This window comes from Podarcis gaigeae (genome assembly GCF_964106915.1).
Source record: "Podarcis gaigeae genome assembly, chromosome: 3".
In the NCBI taxonomy this organism is placed as follows: Eukaryota; Metazoa; Chordata; class Lepidosauria; order Squamata; family Lacertidae; genus Podarcis; species Podarcis gaigeae.
In genome coordinates, this window is record NC_139680.1 from 67,967,136 (window position 1) to 67,985,025 (window position 17,890).

Here is a 17,890-nt window from a genome sequence, read left to right on the forward strand (position 1 = left end):
TAAAATATTGTCTTACCCATGCATACCTAACTAATTACTATGTCCTGCAGGTGAGGGCATCCTGCAGCTACCAGCCTGCCAGGAGGCCTGTTTCACATGATGTCAGAATTGGGACTTTAGTGTGTCAGCCATAACAACAACAACAACAACAACAACAACAACAACAACAACAACAACAAACATTAAAATACAATAATTCATCAGATATGAAAAGCTTCCCTAAACAGGGCTGCGTTCAGATGTCTTTTAAAAGTCAGATAGTTGTTAATTTCTTTGACATCTGATGGGAGGGTGTTCCACAGGGTGGGCGCCACTACCGAGAAGGCCCTCTGCCTGGTTCCCTGTAGCTTCACTTCTTTCAGTGAGTGAACCGCCAGAAAGCTCTTGGAGCTGCTGAACGATGGGGGTGGAGACGCTCCTTCAGGTATACTGGGCCAAGGCCATTTAGGGCTTTAAAGGTCAGCTCCAACACTTCAGCACCAACACTTTGAATTGTGCTCGGAAACGTACTAACCCTTTGGAATGCCCTCCGATTTCATATCAGACAGGCAGCCTCTCTATTATCATTCTGCTGCCTGCCTAAATACATCCCTCGTACAACAAGCATTTTTAATTGAGATCTTTATTCCAGTTGGTGTCTGTACTAGATTTGAATTGATTTTATGTATTCACCATATGCATAGCTTGTATATATGCAACTGTTTTAGATATGTTCTTGTTATATTGTAAATCACTTCTTGATGCTTCACACTAAGCGATTCATAAATGAAAATAATAATTATGTCCCCAAAGTCTGCCTCACTCTTCCAGAGAGGGTTCATCTTACCAATACACATAATACATTTGTATTCAGACATGGGAGGGCCTTGTGAGAATTGCCCTTCAACCTGGCATGCAGAAGGACAGACTAACCTGAGCCCATGAGTCAATTCCCCATTTTGTCTTCACACTGAGGCTTGAAAAATAAAAAGATTACATCTCTTTCCACGCCAAGCCTGACAAAGAAAACATAATACTCAATGACTGTAGTAACATGATTTTCTTTATTAAGGAAACATTCTTATTTCTAAGAAAACTGATGAAGAGTCTACTGAGAATTCTTTTTTCATCTTTATTGTTCCTTACCGATGTCAATAATCTACTACTTACTAAACCCCATGGTCCTATAGTGTGAAAATTCCATTGTTCCAAAGTCTCATTGACAAATGAATCACTTGATATTTGGCAAATGGAATACTCTATAGATATTACCATCAATGAGCATTTTGCTTGATGAGAACAACTCCATCCTGAGACCTTTACTCAACATAAGTAGCTCTGCTGATTTTAGTGGAACAGCTTTTCTGAATAAGAACTGTTCAGCTGATGGGGAAAGGTTGCAAGGATTAGGTCCGTATACGCTGTTCTTGAGAATGAAAATTGACTATTCTTTTTCACAGTCTATCTTCTAAATACAAATTACTGGCAAATAACCATGTAGAATAGTCTGAAATGGAGAAAATTCTCTAGACCTTACAAGGTGTCAAGTGCAGTTCACAAAGAGTGAGAGTAATGTTCTGAAAGACAGCCAAAGATCATTTATGAACAGCTCTCGAAGGGGCAATTTCTGCCTTCATTTTTCTTTTACAAGCTTCAAGGTGCATAGGTAACATAAGATTGCCAAGTGACAGCAATGGGTTGTGGGCTTTTTTAGAAGACTGCATTAAGAACACAGGGTTTATATGTTTTCTAGGGTGTATAAAATTACCATTGTTTTAGACGTGGTTAATGTCCCTTAAGCTCTTAGAGAAAACAATCATACATGAAAGAAACCTATACCATAGAACATAACTACACCAGGGCAACTGGTAAATCATTTTTCATGTTTTTCTACAGGCTTGTAATTTTCACATATGAATGCCAGCTTCTGACAATATTTTACAATGTTTGCCAGTTAGTTTTAAAAAACAGTTCTGGTACTTTTTTTACACTTGCATATCTGCCGATTAAAGATTTAGGCTGCAACCCCAAACACAGTAAGTAAGGAGCAAGCCCCACTGAACACTGTAGATTACTTCAGAGTAAACATGCATAGGATTCTATGCATCTGAAGAAGTGTGTATCTGAAGAAGTGTGCATGCACACAAAAGCTTAAACCCAGAATAAACTTAGTTGGTCTCTAAGGTGCTACTGGACAATTTTTTAATTTTTTAATTTATTTTGCATGCATAGGATTGTGCTTAAACCATAATCCAACACAAAACTTAGTAGTTTACAGTGCAATTATTTCTGTGTCTAATCAGAAGGAAACACCACTGAGCTCAGTGAGACTTACTCCAGGTGTACAACTATACATAGAATTGCAGCCCTGATTTCACTAAAATATATAAGTCTTCTTTTATTTATTCCTGTGTTGGATTATGGTCTTGGGATTTGTTTGGGGTCAGGTTTGTTGTTGTTGTTTGCAGTTTTTAAATGCCAAATATATGTTGTTAAACCAAAAAAAGTTTGTGTTATTATTTAATACATCTAAGAATATAACCTCTAGCCAATAATGTACAGCCTGTATTAAAAACATGACAACTCACAGAGTAATGAGTTTTGAAACTGATTTTATGCTTATGAAAGAAGAAACTACCAATATCCACCTAAACCACCAAGGCTGCAGCCCTACACTCAACTTCTCTGGGAGTAAAACTCATTGAACTCAATGGGACCTGAGTTCTGAATAGACATGTATAGGATTGAGCTGTAGATTACATATTCTAGGTTCAGTTGACACATTTGAGTGACGTTATAAAGTATTCCCTTCCTAATAAACTGCATATTTCCCCCTGCCAATCAGTTTTATACCACAACCACTGTCGTAATAATGCCTTCACAATTACTAGAGGACAGTTCTGGTTCCCTAAACACTCTAGACAAAAGTCTCATGGAAGAACTATACACTGTGTAAAAGTTGGTTCTTCTACTATGTCCTGTCTTTATCAGGTTCTGCATTTTCCTACATTTGCCCACCTTGCTGCCTGTTGCTGACTACAGGTATGGAAATGCACAGCCTGGTGGCTTTATGACAAGTATAAATTTTACCACCCAATACAAAGGGAGAGAGAGCACTGAACATGAGCAGGATATGTAATTCCATTTTTAGACTGGCTTCAGTGCCTTTCCTCAGCCCTACAACTTATCACAAGTTTTCTGCTGAGCATCAACAGAGCTTCATCAAAATTGTGCTACATGTGACAAAGATCAACTCCCCATAAGCGTACCACATTAAAGATTTTAAGCAGTATATTTTTATTAGCAGCATGCACCCCCCAGTATATTATCTGTGCAATACATTAAGCGGGTCCATTAAGCTCCATACAGTCCAAACTTCACTGTTTATACATCGCTCTGGGATGATAAATGAGCAGTTATGGTCTATTGATTAAATATTACCTGTTACTGAATTGCTTAAACACAAATTTGCAAGATAAACTGGAACTGCTCAGACAGAATCATTACAGATTTTTGTGGTAATTAATAGGAATGTTATGTAAATATACATTTAAGTGATTTATACATTGGAACTCCAAATAAGCTGTTATAATCTATCATACTGCAATAAATTAGCTTTCTTGTAGGTATCTGACCTCTGCTGGAGCATGCAAGACCTGCATATGTATCTCATTCAGGATGCAAACTGCCCCCCCCCCCAGTTTGACTTCAAATGCCACTCACCCACCTTTGCAAACAGAAAGCCTGGTTAAACAAATCACGTTTTAAGGACACAAAACACAAAAATGGTCAGGAAGCGATGAGATGTTACCACTAAGGTCTGATTGTGGTAGAACAAGAAAGCCACCAAACATAGCCCCTAAGATGAAATGGCAAGATAAGCTTTAATGAGGCTGCAACACTAAACTTGTTTCCTAAAGGGGGTGTCCCACAAAACTAAGGCTAGGTAGACACCATGCACTTAAAGCACATTTCCCCACAAAATAACACCAAGCTATAATTCCCAGCATCTTTATCAAGGTTCAGTTCCCAGGATCCTTGAGGAATTAGTTCAATGTGTGATGTGTACACAGCTTTACTGGGAATTTCTTCTGAGCAGAATATGTAGATGGATTGTTCTACACCAAGGAAAGGGTATCTTAAGTACCAGGAACTCTAGCAACAGGAAGCAATCCGCTTCCCTTTTTACAGATAATGATGGGTTTTCTCCTCTCTTGACTTGCAGGACTAACTTTGACACAAATGCCTCCTAAGGTCAGTGAAGGACAGACTTTCAAGCAGGATGCAGAGAGGAACTGGTGTTTCTCTTAGCAAATGTTTCCTTCTCTTTAGGTAGTCTGATTTCACCTTCTCTTTAGATAGTCCGATTTCACCTTGTCTTTAGGTAGTCTGATTTCACCTTCTCTTTAGATAGTCCGATTTCACCTTCTCTTTAGGTAGTCTGATTTCACCTTCAGACCACCATAAGCGAAGAGAGTATGTGGCTTTTCAAGTGTGGCTGGACTAAAACTCCTATAATCCCTGAACACTGGCAGTGATGACTGGAGCTGACAACATCTGGAGTCTAACAACATCTGGGAGGGTCACAGATTCCCCATCCCTTCTCTAGTGTCTGGTTTACATGAGTAACACATTCAAGCAAAATCACATTGTATGATTGGACTGCAAATGAAGGATCACATTTTAAATATTCTGCCAGGTTTTAAAAAATAGAAGACCTTATATATAGAAAGACAGCAGATCAGAGAGGAATGTATTAACTCTCTCCATGATGTGCTAGATTTTCTGTGCAGGGAATGTTTTACATGAAAAAGTGTTGAAGAATGTACTAGGCATGTACTAGGTGAAAATCCAAACCTAAAATCTGCCATACATAATACTGCTGTTTTACTGTTTTTTCTTTAACAGAATTCGTTTGCTTAGTTAACATGTAAAGACTGTGTATAATTTTTATTTCTTACCTTTTCAAAACATCAAGATGAAGATCAAACAGTTCTTAGTATTGTAAGAAATGAGCGGGGGGAAATAAAGTCAGGGAATAAAATTATACCATCTGCCTAAGGTTGGCAGGATACGTTAAAATTCATTCATAAAAAGCTTAAACTGAACACGCATTAAGCTGCTATAAAATGAAGCTTTAATAAGAATGGAAAACTTTGGGTGCCAAAATCAGTGAAAAATAACATAAATAATATCTTTTCACTTTGGACCATCACACAACAGTTCCAGAATTGTATTGGTTTTCCATATCTGCAGCCCAGAATATGACATCTGACTTCACAAAATTTAGCACCCTGAAAATGTTAGGGTTTGTTTTGTTTTTTCTCAGGGGAAGCCAAGTTTTATCCTGCTTAAAACATGTTGGCAATCTCTGGTAAATGCTCAGTAATCAGAAAGCAGCTGGGCATCATTTACCAGCACTCTGGACAGCTCCTTCTCAGTTCCCCATTAAAACAAGATTCCTGCCCCTACAAAAAAAAAAATGGCAAAAAGACAAACTATTTATGCACATGTTGCTTTACTTTTTCATAGGAAGCAAGTGACAAACTAAAACTTGAACTTTAAAATTTCTCCCAAAGGTCAATTTCTGAAATAAAGCATGGATCCTTTAGATATGTACACCTCAGACATTTTATAGAAATAATATTTTTGTGTGTGTGTCCCTCAAGCCTCCTAGGAACTTTTTTCTACATTGTGTTATGGTAGGGCTTTTTCCATTCCATGCCCCTGCAAACCATACCATTCCAAATCTCCTTACTCCTTTCCCAAGCCCCACCCTTCTATGCCCCCCAGAATCTGGATCTTGAAAACAAAGCAATAGGATGAAGATTCATCATCATCATCTCAAGCACAGGTCTTCTTTTTGGCCATGTTGCCTCTGATGCTTTAAATGGTGAGGCAGAAATGGACCGACTCAACTTTGGACATTATAGAAAGAAGTCATGCCTTTTCTCACTGAGCTATATTGGCACTAGAGTAAGGATTAAATCCTTAGGGTCCGGGTAGGCTCCAACCAAACTGAAGTGGTTCTGATGACAATCTATTAAACTGACACTTTTGAGGGGAGATGGCTTTACAAAACCACTTAACTACACTGTGCAACAGACAGCTGAATTAGGCTTGTCTGCCTGTATGGAGTCAGAAGGAGCCACATGACTCTTTGGGGAGGAAAAACAACATCTACTTTGCAGAGAAAAGTCTTTCTTCATGACACTCATTCAGATTCATTTAAAACAGGCATCTCCACTGTTAATCTGCTTTTCCTCTCTCTCTTGCTACCAGACAACATTTCCTAACCCAGAGAAAAGAAATGAAGAAAAGAAGGTAGGCACTTCTTAAGGGTGGTGGTGGTGGTCAATAGCAATGAGACATTTTGTCTAAAAGCAGCAAGTGAAGCTGCAAACAAGCTTTTAAAAGGTCACTGCCCAGACATTAAGAAGGCAAGACATCATGGTGGCAAGGGGGCAGAAGCACATTAGACTTCTGACTGACTGACTGATTAGGCTTCTGAGCTAGGAGGAGCTGAGCTCAGACAGGAGCCCAAGGCCACAGGGCGCCAGGCCATGGGAATCTGCTGTGCGTGTCATGGGAATGAAAAACACAAGCCTATGGGAGAAGACAGCACAGCCTGCATCTCTTCTGAAGCCATCCCTGCTGGGTGAAATGTGGACTTTTACCAGCATGGGTTCTCAAGGAAAAAACAATTCTCCAGCCTTTTTTCTTCGCCAGGGGTTTGCACAGTGACTGGCCCAATAGGTCAATTTCTGCAGGAGAAAAGAAAATGAATAGAAACATAAAGAGCAAAAATATGAAGTTATTATCTCTGTAGCTTTGCCCAGTGGGGTCTAGATGTTCAAGATCCACGCCTAAAGAATAGAGACAAAGGTTAGATCTCCATAGCTTTTTGTTTCTTGTTGGTATGAAGAAACGCAGCGACTTAAATTCCTGGCAGATACGCTCTAAATTCACAATTATAGCGGGTTGCTTAAGCTTGGAGAATTTCCATGGTTCTGATGGAGTGCCACTTACTGTTCAAATTTCCAAAAAGCAGCATCTTTTTCTTTGTTTGTTTATGATTAAACCTGTGCCACTCATTGGTCACCTGATCACTTAACATTCAGAAAGTTGCATAAAAAAAGAGAAATGTTACATCTCTTGCTTGGTTTCTTCCATTTGTGATGGAGGGGGGAGTTGGGTAACAAAAAGCTATAAGCACTTTGTGTGAAAAACACTTCATACATGCTAAGTACTAGGTTGTATTGTCATAATGATTATGTATTGTGTAAAATGGCATGTAATTATCATTAGCTATCATTAATAACTATAACAACAATAATAGTGACTATATTTCGGCAGATCCTACTAAATGTGTGTGGGTGGGAAACAGTGACTCATTCTGTAAGAAAGCAACTCTCCTGCCCATCCATGAAAGACTATTTTAATGAGCTTCTAATGGAATTTTGCTCATCTCAAGGCCCACCACTTTTGTGGCTATGTGTGTAGAACATTTTGAACTCTGTCTATATTTCATTAATTACACAGTCTAAGCTTGCAACTATTTTTACACTTTTATTCAACGAAAAATCCACAGCAGTTCACAAAGTGAAACAAGGAACTAACAAATCTAGCAATGAGATAGATCAATATTACTACTGGTTCCCAATGCTGCCTTTTATCATTATTGTGTTTTTATCAAATGCTATGCTTTTTTATTCTTTGGCTTATATGCAACAGGTTCTACTCAGAGTAGAATAACTGCAATTATTTGTAAGTTTTAAACATATTTAATATATGTAAACAGTTTTAATTCTATTAACGTTTTAATGCTTTTAATGCTTGCTTTTTCTAGGATTCTTGTTACTTGTATATTTTTTGATACAATCATAACTTGGGTTACAGACGCTTCAGGTTGCGTTTTTTCATGTTACGGATGTGCTGAAACCCGGAAGTACTGGAATGGGTTCCTATCGGGTTTTGGCGGTCATGCATATGCAGAAGTGCTAAATCACACTTTGTGCATGCGCAGAGGCACCAAATCGCAACCCGCGTGTGCGCAGACACTGTGGGTTGCAAACGTGCCTCCCTCACGGATCATGTTTGCAACCCGAGTGTCCACTGTACTTAAGATTGATGGGATAAAAATTGAGCATTTGGTGTTTTTGGAAAGCAGGGAGAGACAGGTGCAAATTGCCAGATAGCAGGCATGGGTTGGGATCCTAAAAACCAGAAGCATGGTTTTGATCTTGATCACAGAATGGACCTTTCCCATTTCTTCTTTCCCACTTCAGCCTCTGGAAATCTACTCCTAAGGGTCAGGGGACTGTCTGAAACAGCATCTGACACTACACACATGTCCTATTCAGATGTTCACACGCAGTGAGGAGGAAAGTGAGGATAAGCTTGCTGGCCCCATCCAGACCCCAGACCCAACAGGTTGGAGAGGAGAGTCTTGAAGTAGGGAGCCTATTTTGCACATGTGGACTCTTCCTACAATAGAGCCTTGCTGTCTCCAATGGTGCATTGGGTAAGGGTTTCTGGCTGTGGGCAGGATTCCTGCATTGTAGGGGATGGGTCCCCTCCAACTCTACGATTCTATGGTTACCCAGGAACTCCTCTTAAGACCTTTCCTGCCCCCCAACATGCGAAGGGCAGCAGGGATGAGTTCCACACTTTCCCTCTCCTCACAATAGTAATCATGTGAGGAACTGAACAAATGAACAGCTCAACTGGGGATGATCAGTAGGTACATGAGGTGCACAAGGAGAAGTTTATTCCACTCACACAAGTATTCTGTAGGATTCAAGACAAAGAATGTTTAGGAAGTTGGGTGGGCTCCCACAGTGCAGTCTGACGCTTTAAAAATGGCAGTAGCCTTCTCCAGCAGTCCAGGATCATCATATGTTTTCACACGGGTTTTTAAAAAACTTCTTTGTTTTTCAGTTGCCAGAATCACCTCGCTGTAACTTTGTGGAGACCACTATTTTCAGCAAATCTCTCAGCCAGCGAATATAACTTTTCTTCTACCTTCGTGAAACACACAGAGAGAGAGAGAGACACACACAACCACCCTGAAAATAAAACATTTCACAATTTAACTTTATTTGAGTAGGTACTTTACATTAATATTTGGGTCCATTTTATGCTCCAGTCAAAGCTTCACCACTCATCTCATTTTAGTTATTTTGGTGTTAGGAATCAGGCTTGGAACATGTGAAGATGTAACTGCTGGATGGGATTTACTGACTTAGGCCACAGACCATATCAGCATGTGAAGTAGTACAAAGCAAGAGTGTGCCATTAAGCGTGTGCAGGGTGCTTTTGTTTCAGCTACACATGTAGGGGTAAGGAGGGTCACATCCGTCAATACAATCCCATGCAAGCTTGGGCCTTTTCACCCCTTGATTTAGGAATAAAGGCCCAGTGCCTTCATTTCAGAGTTGTCTTTGCGTTGCGCTAGGTTTTGTCTCCTTGCTGCTGTTATTCCTGCTGCTGCCCCTTAACCATTTGCCGCTAACAACAGTCAGTGGCTTGCTAATAGGCTCCATTTGTTTGCTTTCAGCATCCCTTGGGCTTTCATACAGCAAAGCATGCACGCAGCCCTTAGAGTAATATCAAGCAGGGACCTTGGCTCTACGATTTTGACAAGTTGCCTGCCCTTGCTCAGGCCCTGTATCTCTGCGTGTACAAGGCCTACTGGAACTATGGAGGCTGTCATCATCTTCCCCTGGGCAATCATCTGTACAATCACTAGGAACGCTTGCTGTTCCCATTATTGTAACTTCCACAATACAGACAGTCACTATATAACTTCACAGTATTAAAAAAAACAACACACCATCTACCTCAGTTAACAAACAGCAAAGATATTCCTTTTGAGACATCTGGAACTCCACTGCAAAGCTGCTAATTTATCTGAAGCACATGAAAATAAAATGTACAATGTAACAGCATCAGCAAAATATTTCCCGAAACCATCTAAAGGGATCCTCTTAATATACCATGTCAATACAATCCCTTGGCTAAAACATAAATTCTAAACAAGAATAGCAATACATTAAGCACACACACGACTTCATATTAGGGTTAAAAGAAAAAATATAAGCATCCTTTTTTTAAAAGCATCAAGAATTGAGGGAGTTAGGTTTTTTTAAAACAAAAACCAACAACTTCTTATACCAACGCTGTTTTTGTCTGTCCCCTTGTACTACATTTTTTTTAAAGAACTTGCCATTTTGCTGTTGCAGCGGGACTTGTCAGATTCTAGCACTAATGGGTTGTGATATGGTGTCAGGGGAAGTCAACAACCAATGCTGGAAAAATGGGCTATCCCTGCTGACACAGCCAAGGATAGATGGGCCTTCATTTGTAAGAAATAAAATAAAAGTTCTGTTTTGTGTCTTGCTTTCGGATTAGTGGGGGTGTAGCCTTTGATAAGTGGGTTGACCACTTCCTTCTCCAAGGCCAATTACCTAATCTAACACCTTGTGCCCAGAGAGATGTAATGCTAAGATAAAGAGGTTCAGTGGATGGATGTCTAGTTTAAGAGTTTGCAGAATAAATACTATGAAACTCTTAATCTCAGGGTTGTGGCTCTGAGCCCGACTTTGGGCAAAACATTCTGACATTGCAGGGGGTTGGATGAGATGAGCCTTGTGGTTCCATTCCAACTCTACAATTCTATGATTAAAGGAATGTGGAGGCCATATTCTTTAAAGAGTGGCATGGGTGCCTGAGCATCTTGAGGAAATGTTCAGTGGGCACCTCTGCCTGTGGAAGGAGTAGAGTGTGTGTATGTATATTTAAATTTTCTGTTTTACAATTTAGAGTATTCATTTAAACAACCTTAAAATATCAATGACTTCTCTTCTTCTCTTTCCATGGTTCATTTTCCAGAACACAGATCCCTGCATATTTTACATAAACTAAACCATTCAGTATTCCATTATTACATACACCAAAACTTATTTACACTGTTGAATTTATCTTAATGCTGTCAACGTTTTCAAGTATACACAATTTCTCCCCCCCCCCCATTCAATAAACATTTTCCAATCTTCTTTAAACATATGTTCTGCTTGTTCCCTTATTCTATATGTTAGGTCCGCAAGCTGTGCATATTCCATCAGTTTAAGTTGCCATTCTTCTTTAGTTGGGACCTCGCTCATTTTCCATTTTGGGGCTAACGAAACACGGGCTACAGTAGTGGCATACATAAATAACCATTTTTGACACCTGGGAATTTCTGCCTGAATTATTCCCAACTAAAAGGACTCTGGTTTGGGTGGGGGGTGCTTTTAAACTTTTTTTTTTCAATTCATTGTGAATCATTTCCCAATACTCATTTACCCTTTTACAGGTTCACCACATATGAAAGAACATGCCCTCAACCTCATTACATGGAAGAAGAGTGTTGGGATTTTTGGCTGGTTCCATCATCGCACCACCACATCTACTCCAGAGCATTGGAAGGCCTTCCAGAGCAGTGCTGAAGGTGATACAACTACCTGCAGGAGGAGGGGGGCAAACCAGCAGAAATTGCCCCACCTCCTCCTTCCATTAGTGGGCACATTCAGTGGATCAAAAGCTCTTCAGGAAGCAGAAGGCCACAACCAGATTCAACCCTGTAGATCCATGTAACGCAGCCTTCAACAACCCAGTGACCTCCATGTTTTTTTGGGGTAGGGGGGTTATTGGGTTGTTGTTGTTTTCCTTTTCATAGAATCATAGAATTGGAAGAGACCACAAGGGCCATCGGGTCCAACCCCCTGCCAAGCAGGAAACACCATCAGAGCACTCCTGACATATGGTTGTCAAGCCTCTGCTTAAAGACCTCCAAAGAAGGAGACTTCACCACACTCCTTGGCAGCAAATTCCACTGTCGAACAGCTCTTACTGTCAGGAAGTTCTTCCTAATGTTTAGGTGGAATCTTCTTTCTTGTAGCTTGGATCCATTGCTCCGTGTCCGCTTCTCTGGAGCAGCAGAAAACAACCTTTCTCCCTCCTCTATGTGACATCCTTTTATATATTTGAACATGGCTATCATATCACCCCTTAACCTCCTCTTCTCCAGGCTAAACATGCCCAGCTCCCTTAGCCGTTCTTCATAAGGCATTTTGATTATGTATTTATAGTTTTATATTTTGATTTTATTCTGTGAGCTGCCCTGAGACTTCCGTGTATAGGGCAGTATATAAGTAATAGTAGTAGTAGTAGTAGTAGTAATAATAATAATAATAATAATAATAATAATAATAATAATAATACAACTCCCATCAGCCCCAGTCGGCAGAGATATCCAAAGCATCTGGAAGGCACTGGGTTGGCAAAGGCTTATGTACAGGGCTAGCCCAAGACATTTTGGCATCTGGGGCAGACCCAAAATGACAGTCCCCTCACTGCCAGGGAAAAATGGATGAGTCAAGATCTACATCAGGTACAAGAGGGGAGTAAAGATCTACATTGGGAGCTGCTGTCTCTGTGGATGCTGCTGCCCCAAAGTGCTCACCTCACCTTGCCTTATGGGAAAGCCAGCCCTGCTGTGTTTGGCCATATTCACACCATACCATTAAATAACTATGATTCCACTTTCAACAGTCATGGCCTCCCCTAAATGATCCTGGGAAATGTAGCTTATTAAGGGTCCCTCCTAGAGCTACTGTTCCCATAGTTCACATTTTATCCAATACAAAATGAAATTTTGTCCAATACACACATTTTTGCAAAGCAATTCCCCCATATTTTTATGTTATTTTTACTAATATATGCACATTTAACCCTAGTATTATTGCACACATCACTTGGCTGGATGGTTATCTGCAAAAGTGTGGGTTGCAAAGGATGGCTGTGTTATGGTTCACATATTATTTCACAAACTGTGAATCAGGTAATTTTTCTTTTAAATGCAAGCTGAAGCAAGTTTTCATCGCTAACTGAGGCAATCCCTATCCTGCTGGATGAAAGAAGCCAACCAGATCAATTTTCCTTGCTTCCCAAGAATATATCCCGTCTCTCCTCCTTCACTATTGCCATACCAAATAACTGATCTGAACCATCTAAATAAACACCAGCCCAGATGCCTCATTTGGGGCTCAATAATAGATGCAAGGACAGCAGCCTTTCATCATCAACTCCTTGGCACACCGCCAAACAGTTTGTGAAAGACAGCTGGAGTTTAAGGAAGGGAAGGGATGCAGGGCAGGCCCAGTACAATAGCAGCTTCCTATGTTCATTACTCTCCTAGCTCATCTTTCCTCCAAAGATTCCCTATGGCCAAAAGGTGCCCCACTAGGGGTCTCTATCTAGGCAGAGTGCCCAAGCCCTTAGACCGGGCTTCCTCAAACTCGGCCCTCCAGATGTTTCTGGATTACAACTCCCATGATCCCTAGCTAACAGGACCAGTGGTCAGGGATGATGGGAATTGTAGTCTCAAAACATCTGGAGGGCCGAGGTTGAGGAAGACCATCTGTAGACCATCTTCTGGGATCAAAAATGTTTCAATTTTCATGTAGGTGAAGTAAAGTAATGGTTAAAGTGTTCGACTAAGATCCGGGAGACCAGGGTTTGAATCCCCCTCTCTGCCATGAAGCTCACTGGGTGGCCTCAGACCAGTCACCCTCTCTCAGTCTAACTTGCCTCAGGATGAAATTAGGAGGAAGATTCATGTATGCCTCCTTGAGCTCCTTAGAGGAAAAGGTGCTTTGTAAATGTAATAAATAAATATAAATAACATTGTTTTATCATCTTTCTCTTCCACCTAGAACAATGTGAGATGTAGCATGCTTTGGCTTTTGTAAATGAAATAGTTCCTTGTTGCATCTAAGGAGGTGAAAGGTTTTCCCCCTTCGCCACCTTCATTTTTTTCTTTTCTTTTTCACCTCCCTGTAGGACAAGAGCAGAGGAGAGACAGGAGAAAAGATTATTTAGAAGAGAGCCCCTGTTTTATACTATATAATAAAGAGTGGCAATCTTATCACACCTAATGCTCAAATGATGTATAGAGAAATGGTGTTTTGCAGAGACTGCCATAGGCAAAACAGCAGATCTAATCAAAAGCTCTACACGCATGAATATAACCAGCCTCTGGGAAAGGCCAGCATTCACAGCAGATAATGTGGAATTCCTTCTATGATTCAATGGGGAGGTCACTGGAGGACCAGAGAGATGCTGATCTGCTTTATTTTGGAACAGCGAGGGGATCTACGAACACCACATTCACACTCCATAATCCACTGATTACCACAGAGTTCTCTTTACCTGTAATATGTACAGGTAGTATTTCCTTCATATGCAAAACCCACTGGAATATTTTGACACAGGGTTTATATAAAAGAGACACTTACAATAGTTCTGCTTTGTAAAATAAACAACACACCAAACAAATATGTAAAAACGTAATTAACCTTTAGAAGGCTGGCATTTTCAAAATTGTCAGCTGAATGAATGTATACAGTTCCTTGAGCTACAAAGGATTAATGGAAGTTGAGACATGAATCAATAAAAGTAAAAACATTTTCTGTTAAAACTTGCCATCGGGTTCTTTCTTCAGCCATGTGTGTTTAGGGTGTTAAGCCCTCAGCCCCACAGAATATGATGCTCTTCTGCAGTGATGCATTGCAACATCTGGACAAGAGATATTGATGCTGCAAGCCTCAGAAAGGCTGTAAATTCTTTGAAATTAATGGAACCTCTGCATAAGCTAACGTCTGTCAGCCACACTCAAGTAATCTTGTCCAGATACCATCAAACATCAGAGGCCATCATACCTCCTGAGCTCCTCAGATGCCTCAGTGCTACGGAACAAACGTTGACTCATGCAAAGACCAGCCTTTACAAATGCCAGGAGTGTGAAACATAAATGTTTGTGTCCAATATAAAATGTGTTGTGATTTCCCCTCTCTTTCTTTATGTCTATTCATTATCCCTGTCACGGGGCCAAGGACATACGTGGGCAACACAGAAGTTGAATTTGGCCTGTGACCTGGTACAAGTGGTCAAGCCTCTCCCTGCTAACAACTGCCCCATTCCCCAGGCCATCAATTGGGGGAGCAGTGCAATTGTGATGAAGAGGAACGTGCATGGGGACTATCATTAATATGTACCTTCCTTTCTTGTGTAAATCAGATTCCTTCCCAGCCTGCCAAACAGCCTGGTGGGGAGAGTGTGATGATGATGATGATGATAATGATGATGATGATGATGATGATGATGATGGGGAAAAGAAAGCCTTTCAGATTCCTCTCCCTGTCCTCTCCTCTTTACTACAATTGTGTGTGTGCAAGAGAAAGAACGTGTCTGAGAGAGATGGTCGGTGGGTGTGAACACGGGTGTGAAAATGGCAACCACAGACCCCCATGCAAGATTGCCATGTGTGACTCCTGGGGGGCAAAAAAAATTGCCCACCCTTGGTCTGGTAGGCCAAAAATATATGCTAGGTTTTCTCCACACGCTTGCCCCCTGCTCCATTTGTTTCGTTAGCCTTTTCTACATTTTCCTCCTCTTTCTTGTGCTGCCTTTTATGTATTTGCTGTTTGTTTCCCGTAGAATAAGATTTCATCTCTGAAACCTGGTACTAGGAAATCACAAGTGTCCCAAAATACCTGGCTCATTTGCTTGAATCAGCAAACTTGCAAACCTGCTCTCCTCTGCAACCTGATCCTGGCTCAAGAGACTTCCAGGCACTCTGCCAATGGCAGAGTCAGCCTGCGCTGCCATCTACAGGCCTCTGTGCAGGCCTGAGTTGGCTCTGGTCTGCACATGTGGGTCACCCACATCTCCCCAAGGATGAAGCCAGGGCTAGCGATTCCCCCACAGCAGCTACACCAATGCAGACAAACGGCAGCAGTTACTATACACAGAGGTCTCTAGCGTTTGCAGAAAGCGATGACATCAGCCCCTACTAGGTATCAGGGGCCTTTGAATGAAATGTGGTTTGGGCCCTGCTACCTCCTCCCCACCCCTGGCAATAAAGCCAAGTAGTGAATTTTGATCTAAGAGACAGGTTTCCCACAACAAAAAGTACGGTACTACTTGTAGCAAAACACTGAGAATGTTAGTATAACCCCCACCCTGCTTCACAGCAGGGCCTGGTAATAGAGAATTAATAAAGGTCATCACCTAAAACTAGACATGTACTTCATCCTCTGTTTCTGGTGAATTCACATGCTGGCAAATTCAGATTCTCTCCCCTCTTAATGCATCACATCAGCTATCTGAATAAAGGAGCCAATTGCAAGGGACAGTGGTGATAAAAAATACAGAATACACTCACACCAACATAGAACATACAGTACATGTCCAACCAGGTACAAAAACTTTAGGGACCAGCAGCAGGGTTAAATCTCTGCAATCATGAGAAACAAATACAAAACAAAAACATATAAAAATAGCACAAACATCAGCATCATATTATTATTATTATTATTATTATTATTATTATTTTATTGAAACTATTACAGTGAGTTAAAGTAAACAAGAAAAGAAAGAAAAGGGGGAAAGAAAAAAGACATAAAATATTTTTAAAGTCAGAGGAAAACAACACACAAACTTACAATCACGTATGCAAGTGCTCATCAGGAACAGGCAAGAAAGGATATGCCTTTGTTTTATAATTTCAGTGTCTAATGTGCATCATTTCAGCAGTTTACTGCAGAAAATCTGAATCTGTAGAGCAAAATTAACTCTTTAACATCTGAACAAATATACTCTCCCCCATAGTAACCTTTGTCTTCATTCTGAACTTTTGTGCCTGCAGCACAGACACATCCTAAGCACCAATATCTTCTCTCCATAGGGATAGTAGAACAATGCATTTAAAAGGATGAATCCATGCTGGCTTTCAGATTACACCGAACTATGCTTTAGCGTGATTTTCAAAACTTTTTGTTTTAAAATAGATGTTACTAAATTGGGTGTGATATTGATGCCATCCTTTAACTTCTAGATTTAGTTGTTTCCAAAGGACATCAGAATCAAGTAGTTGTCCTAGCCCATGATTACAAAATTTACAGTAGCAAAACTATACCTTGATTAGGGCCAACTAGGGTTCACAATACAGTATGCAGGCTTTCAAGTCACACAGCTTGTTTCTCTGGATGTTCCTGAATTGGAGGTGTGTGGGTGTTTGTTTGTTTTTTTAAAAAAGTCACTCAGGGTGTCTCCAGACTTTTGCATGAGAGATTCAAGCACATACTGGATCTTTAGGTGTGTGAAATTAAATGGATTAAAGCGTTCTGTCACCCTAGTACAACAGATCCACTTTTTTTAAAAGAACCTTGATTTTTGCAGTTTGGAAAGTGACAGGGAACTGCATTGAAAAATGAGGGACAAACAAATGATTAATGGGAAAATGCATATATACATGCCACAAATCAGGATGATGATGATCATTATCATATTACTGATCTGGAAATAAATCAGAACAAATGCTCAGTAAAGACTATGCATTGTCTAACCACCAGGTCAACACTGTACGAGAGAATAGGGTGAAGGATGAATGAATAGGTGTCTGGAGAGGCCCTCTGTCCTTCCACTACTCACGAGAACTAGGATAAAAACATCACCCCTCTCAACCAACAGTTAACACCATCCAGTTTGTCTCCTATTGACTTTGTACCAGTGCCTGGACTTCATTTTAAAATTAATCAACAACTTTGGCTAACGTTAAGTCACAATGGTTTTCCTAACTTCTCACTGTTTACTTATTAGGGACCTGTGAGGACCAATCAGGGGTTTTGTTTTTGTCCCAGAAGATCTGTGTAATTTGAAACAATAACAATGGCAACATGCAATCCTAACCATGTCTACTCAAAAGTAAGTCTTACTGAATTCAAAGGGGCCTAAAGGTAAAGGTAAAGGTACCCCTGCCCGTACGGGCCAGTCTTGCCAGACTCTGGGGTTGTGCGCCCATCTCACT

The 17,890-nt window shown here is 40.5% G+C and overlaps 1 long non-coding RNA gene across 1 annotated transcript; it reads right to left on the reverse strand.

Moving 5' to 3' along the window:
- Window positions 1-9,094: 9,094 nt before the first annotated feature.
- Window positions 9,095-16,244, reverse strand: LOC310842274. The gene is made up of 3 exons (XR_014563054.1): window positions 16,093-16,244; window positions 13,608-13,857; window positions 9,095-10,742 (listed from the first exon to the last, which is right to left on the reverse strand). It is a non-coding gene; the product is annotated as an uncharacterized lncRNA (long non-coding RNA).
- Between the last annotated feature and the right edge of the window lie 1,646 nt (window positions 16,245-17,890).